The following is a 6,258-nucleotide window of genomic DNA, read 5'->3' as shown; positions in this document are numbered from 1 at the left end:
CCGGCACAGCTGCCTTGCCCAAGGACAGCCCCTGTGCCGGCCGGGGCAGCCGCGCTGAGCGGCCCCAGCACGGGCAGGGCCCGCTCCTGCCCAGCCGGCCAGTGCCCGCGGCCAAAGCCCACGCCAGCCTCACGCCCACCCTGCCTCACCGGCCCTGGGGCCTCAGCCAGGGTCTCGGGCGGCAGCAGCAGGTCCCCGTTCACTGCTCTTGCTGTGGCCTTCAGCTTCTCCCCGCTGGTTCTCATCAGTCCTGGGTCTTCTCAAGGACTTCAGGGCAGCTGTGGCAAAAGTGGAGGCTCTGGAATTGGTTCCACAGCCTGGCAGAGCCGCAGGCCCAGATCCCTCTGTGCTCCCTGCTGGCCCCCTCCATCCCCTCAGCCCTGCCATGCCCTTGGCAAACCCCCAGACCCCTCCCAGTTCCTGCAGACTCTTAAATTCCTCTCATCCCCCCTCATTCCCTTCAAACCCATCCCATCCTCTTAGGCCTGCCACCCCCCTCAGCCTGTGCCACTTCCCTTGTGGAACTTCTACCCCTCAGTCCCATCATTCATTCCCCACTTTTCCCAGTTCCCTCAGCCCCACTGTTCCCCTCAGCTCCCTCTAGAGCCCTCAGTTCCTGCCACTCCGCTCAGTCCTCCCAGTTCCCTCAGTCCTAACACCCCCCTTAGCCTGTGCCACTTCCCTGTCCCCTCAGTCCCCACCATCCCCACCCAGCAGCTCCTCCACACCTCTCTGCTCCACCATTCCCTTCAATCCCCACCATTCCCCTCTGTTCCCCCACACCCCTCGGCACCACCAGCACCTCAATGTCACCATCCCTTCAGTGTCACCTCTCCCCAGCCCCCTCTGGCTCACCATCCTCCAGCAGCTCCTCAGGGCACAGTGCCTGCGGCCACTGGCAGCTCCCACCGCTCCAGGGACACCGGGGCTGCAGCTGCTGCTCCGCCCGGCCCGGCCGCCAGCTCGGAGCCAGCACAGGAAGAGGGGACAGAGGGGGCACAGGGGCAAAAGCAAGAGGTGAGAGAGGAAGCAGAGAAAGAGCTTAAAAAGCAGCCTATATTTATTCAAATATCAACCTATCTATCTAAAGCTCCATATACCTATAGCTATATAAATATAACTATGCCCATTTATAACTATATACATATATAAATATAACTGCACATCTATAAATGCAACTACATATATAAAAAAATAACTATATACATCTACAACTACACATATATATTTAACTACTCAGACCTGTAACTACAACTATATAGATATGTAAATACAGCTACATAAATCTATAAATATAACTACATAGATACACAAATGTAACTACACGTCTAAAAATGCAACTAGAGACAGAGGGATTGCACCTGCCTGATGGTCACAGGCTCTCCCTCTGCCTCTTCCTCCCATGCAGGACAGCCCTCCTGGAAATGTCAATCAGATGGAATCTGGGAAGCAAAGGGAACACTGAGTCAATATTGGCCCTTGTGGTTTCCACTGGGCAGCAATGGTCCTTCTATCAGGGACTGTAAAAGATGGCCTGAAAGGGCCATCACTAGAGAATTAACTTCAGAATTTGAAGGCTGCTCTTTAAAGAGCAGGGAGCATTCCAAGTTTTCAAAACCTCCAAAGGTCTCAAGTATCCTGATAAAGTCTCGGCACCCACAGTGCAAATGGCACCCATGAGAGCTTGAAGCACAGACAGTCCCAGCTCCCACACAGAAGCCCAGCCTTGTTCCTCCTCTGTGCTGACAGAGACACCTCAGTCCTCACTGAAATGGCTGAAGCTGACGGGTGCTGTGAGCTATGAACCAGCTCCATTACCTGGGACCTGCCCTCTGCAGTGAGCAACAGCGGCTCCAACTCCACCATCAGCTCTGGCAGGAAGAGCTGGGAGGGAAAGAGCTCCCCACGAGGCCTGCAGGCTGCACCAGCTTGGCTAAGGAATGGATCCAAAGTGCTCCCTCTCTCCTCTTAGGTCCTGCTGATCTGGGGTCATTCAGGCTTTTCCTTTTGTGACTGGATTTTTGATTTTTCAGTGGGTTGGCCTCTGATGTTCAGCTCCTTGTTTTTCTTGTGTCTCAGGATAGATACCAGCAGACTGGTACTACCTTCAGTCAGTGATTTGAGACCAAACGTTTGGACTCCTAGCCTGACTTTTTGCCCTTTCTTTCCCCTGTTCCTTCAAGAGTCTCTCAGCCTGGCCTCCACCCTATGCGGCAAATTCATCCACGGACTTCAGCACAAAACTGGGACACCCGGGTTGGTGACACAATTCCCACAGGTCAGGTTTATTCACTGCTCTCTGGCCACAGCACAGCACTCGGTGTCAGTGCCTCTGGAGAAGCGTGGAGGGCAGGGCTCGGGGAGGCTGTGCCAGGGCAGGATTTGAACGAAAGGCACCAGGGAGCACCAACCCTGCAGACAAGAACTCAACTCCTCTCATCTCCCTTCCTGCCAGAGGCAGGCTCAGAGCAGCCACCTCAGAGCTCTCTAAAGCAGTGTGGGCTCTCTCCTTACCAGGCTCCTCGGGCTCTGGGGAACTGTTCCCGCAGCTCTCGGTGCCAGCATTGCAATGGACTATAGCTGAGCAAGTGATAAATTGCAGTGTGTCCATCATGCCACTGCCACTTGGTGTCGCTGCTCTAGTAGGACGAGACATACTCGCTCAAATGGGCATGGTTCTTACCACAGATTCAAATTTATAGGAGCGGCCATTGCTTAGACTTTCCCCATCCCTATCCGGTGGAAAACAGAACATCTGGTTCGGGTTGAGCAATGGCCTCTAAAGCGGGAAAGTCTTGAACAAGCACATATTCCGATTCAAGAGCAATTTAATCAAGGACATTTGCGACTTTCTACAAGTCCCTGGAATACTCCAATTTTTGTCATCAAAAAGAAATCAGGAAAATACAGACTGTTACATGATTTGCGGGCTGTTAATCAGCAAATGCATGATATAGGGGCCCTCCAACCAGGCCTACCAAACCCTTCCATGCTACCAGCAGGGTGGTCGCTACTGATTGTCGACCTCAAGGACTGTTTCTTCACCATTTCCCTGCATGAAGATGACAAGTAGAGATTTGCTTTCACTCTGCCAGCCATTAACAGAGAAGCACCTGCTCAACGCTTTGAATGGACAGTGCTTCCTCAGGGTATGCGTAACTCACCTACCCTTTGCCAACTTTATGTTGATTCAGCACTGCAACCTATTTGAAAAATGTTTCCGGATACCATCATTTACCATTATATGGATGACATTCTGTTAGCGCAAGAAAATCCGTTCACCGCGCAGCAGAAGGACACGCTGCACAGGACATTGAATGATCGGGGCCTACATATAGCCTCCAAAAAAATTCAAACCTCAGCTCCGTGGACTTACCTAGGTTGGAAAATCACTGACAGTACTATCCAACCACAAAAACTCACCATTCATACAGATATCCGTACCCTGCATGATGCGCAGAAACTTACGGGAGATCTGCAGTGGCTTCGCCCCGTAGCTAGCATTCCTAATGAACTGCTAAATGAGCTTCGTCCACTTTTGAAGGGCACCAACCCTGCACAATCTGTTACGCTGACACTCGAACAGAAGGCTGTGTTACAGACTATTGCAGAGGAGATCACTACAGGCCTTACTACAAGACGTGATCCTGCATTGCCCTTGGACATTACAATCATTTGCAGCCCAATATATCTGTTTGCTGCTATTACCCAGTGCAAATTAATAAAAACAGGGGAGCCACCAAAGGATATCAGGGTCCTAGAATGGATTGCACCACCATTGCAGCCCAGAAGGACAATACAAGAAAAAGTGGCAACTTTAGCAGATCTAATTCAAAAAGCGCACATCAGAATTTTGCAGGTGGATGGAACGGATCCAGGGACGATCTGGATACCTATATCGCCCACGGATCTAGAATGGTTCCTGCTTAACTCACCGGAGCTACAGCGAGCCCTCTTGAGCGGAGGACCTAATTTGGTAGCAAAGCCACTACCAACACCTACACTAGCATGGATGTCTAATCATGGGTGGATTTCTAAACCAAAAAGAGCTCAAAAACTGTTGGACAATGCACTCACCGTATTCACTGATGCCGGAAGAAAGTCACGGAAAGCAGCAATTACATGGAAAGATGGTAACACCTGGAAGCACCAGATTCTAAAAGCAACACCAGAGGATTCATTACAAACATTAGAACTCTATGCTGTCGCTTGGGCCTTGGCTCAATGGAAGGACACTCGCCTCAATATTGTATCAGACTCTCTATATGTAGTAGGGGTTGCGAATCGCATTGAAGATGCAACACTGCATGACATCAAAAATCAGAGATTGGTAGCACTCCTTATAAGCATGCAAATAGCGTTTGCTAAACTGTGGGAGTGTGTTTTTGTTTGGTTTAGTCCGGGTCTCCCCTCAGGTTTTGTACTTTTGTATTTACCCAGTTTGTATCCGCCTAGTTCTCTGTCAATTACCCTACTTCCCTCCTTTGTCTTCTCCCTGGCCCTTGCCAATCATGCTGGTACCCCTCCCAGGCTTCTAGAAAGCTCTGGCTGGGGCGTTGTGTGATTGGCTAAGGGAAAAAGATCCCTCCCTTCCTCTCCCATGGTTGGTTCCCTTATGTGCCTTTCATCCTGTTCACCACACCCTTCCCTCCTCTGGTTGGTTATTCCTTTGATCCCTCCCTTGTTACCAACCTCCTGCAAGTTCCTTCTGAGCTCGCTCAGACCTGGGCATTCCTGGGAGATGGGACCTCGTGTCCGAGGGCTCAATAAACTTCCAGATTCCACCCAGATCTGAGTCTGCCTCCTCCCTCCACCGCCTGCCTCCATCACAGCAGTCCTGTGGAAGGACCCACAAGCCAGACTTCTGGTCTCCCGGAGTCTGGAGGCTGGCCCCCGCAGCCGACTGCGTCCAGAGCTGACCGGGCCGAGTGGGATCTGCCCCAAGGGGACGCAGAGGCACTAAACAAACTGAAGCATATGCAGTGCTACATATTAGGAGCCACATGAGCACAAACAGCCTAGGGGAAGGAAATGACCAGGCTGATCAGCTAATGGCAGGAATCGTCCAGCCCCCACTACCGGTTCACCAACAGGCGAGAGAGGCCCATGCCACCTTCCATCAGAATGCTAAAGGACTTGCACAAAGTTACGGCATTTCCATAGCTGAAGCACAAGCAATTGTCAAGGCCTGTCCGGTGTGCAGTTTCCATAATAGTGGAATTGGGATAGGCTGTGGAGTTAATCCCAGAGGACTTAAAGCTAATGAACTTTGGCAGATGGACGTTACGCATGTTCCAGCTTTAGGCCGCCTGAAATATCTCCACATCTCCATTGATACGTATAGTCATTTCGTTTGGGCTACGCCACAGCCAGGCGAAAAGGCTAGAGACGTGCGCAGACATTTAACTAGCTGCTTTGCAGTGATGGGAGCCCCGAAAGCCATCAAGACTGACAATGGATCTGCTTATGTTAGCAAGAGCGTCCAAATGTTCCTGCAAACATGGAACATCAGTCACACCACGGGAATCCCACACTCCCCTACTGGGTCCACAGTGGATACCCAGCCACTGGGTCAAACCGACACCACGCAAGCCTGGAGCCTCCAAGATATCACCTTCCAGAGCTGAGCCTGTTTCGGCTACATCTAGTAGCTGATCCAGTGCTCGCGCTTCTTGCGAACATCATGCCTGCCCGATTTAGGCACTTTGAATCCTGGGAGGAAGCAGAACAGCTTGTGGACACCCTTGAGCAGTATCGTCCCGGGAGACTTCAGTGTCAAACCTGTTACGTTTGCAGGAGACCAGGGCATTTTGCATGGTCCCTGCTTCGGTGTGCGGGCTGTGGTCAAAAGTAGTGGGTACATCAAACACTCCTGTTAGGGGGAGCATGGTGTATTCATTGTGAAGAAGCTTGGCGACGTGACACGTTACAGAGAGCTTTAGAGCGAGAAACTGGTTTACCAATTTTTCAAGGTCTTACTCTTTATGAGTCAGCTGAACAGCAGGCTATTGCTGAGTTTTGCTGGCGAATTACCCACGAGGTTTATTGCGTTCACTTACAGCTTGAATCCGCAGTAGTGCGTAAAGTTTGCAGAGATGGCCTTAAGATACCACGCCAATGGATGGTGCGTGCTTATAAGTGAGAACGCATGTGTCAGCACTTTAATGCTTGTAGCATTGCTGACAACCGTGCACGCTACCGATCCACACCACGTTAGCTATATAGACCACTGAAAGAACATGTGGATTACCTGGGCTA

At 51.1% G+C, this 6,258-nt stretch overlaps 1 long non-coding RNA gene across 3 annotated transcripts; it reads right to left on the bottom strand.

The window, feature by feature from the left end:
* Positions 1-212: 212 nt before the first annotated feature.
* On the bottom strand, positions 213-3,903 carry LOC121660855. Of its 3 annotated transcripts, none has more exons than XR_006014793.1 (3): positions 1,819-3,903; positions 856-1,442; positions 213-278 (listed from the first exon to the last, which is right to left on the bottom strand). It is a non-coding gene; the product is annotated as an uncharacterized LOC121660855 (long non-coding RNA). The 3 variants fall into 3 exon arrangements; XR_006014792.1 differs by having other exon boundaries at positions 2,515-3,902; XR_006014794.1 differs by lacking the exon at positions 1,819-3,903 and adding an exon at positions 1,563-1,812.
* Between the last annotated feature and the right edge of the window lie 2,355 nt (positions 3,904-6,258).

This window comes from Corvus kubaryi, unplaced genomic scaffold (assembly GCF_017639235.1).
Source record: "Corvus kubaryi isolate FWS band 111438036 unplaced genomic scaffold, C.kubaryi_AGA036_p1.0 36968, whole genome shotgun sequence".
Taxonomy (NCBI): Eukaryota; Metazoa; Chordata; class Aves; order Passeriformes; family Corvidae; genus Corvus; species Corvus kubaryi.
Note: the sequence above shows the minus strand (reverse complement) of the source record. Positions and strands in the feature narration are given on the sequence as shown.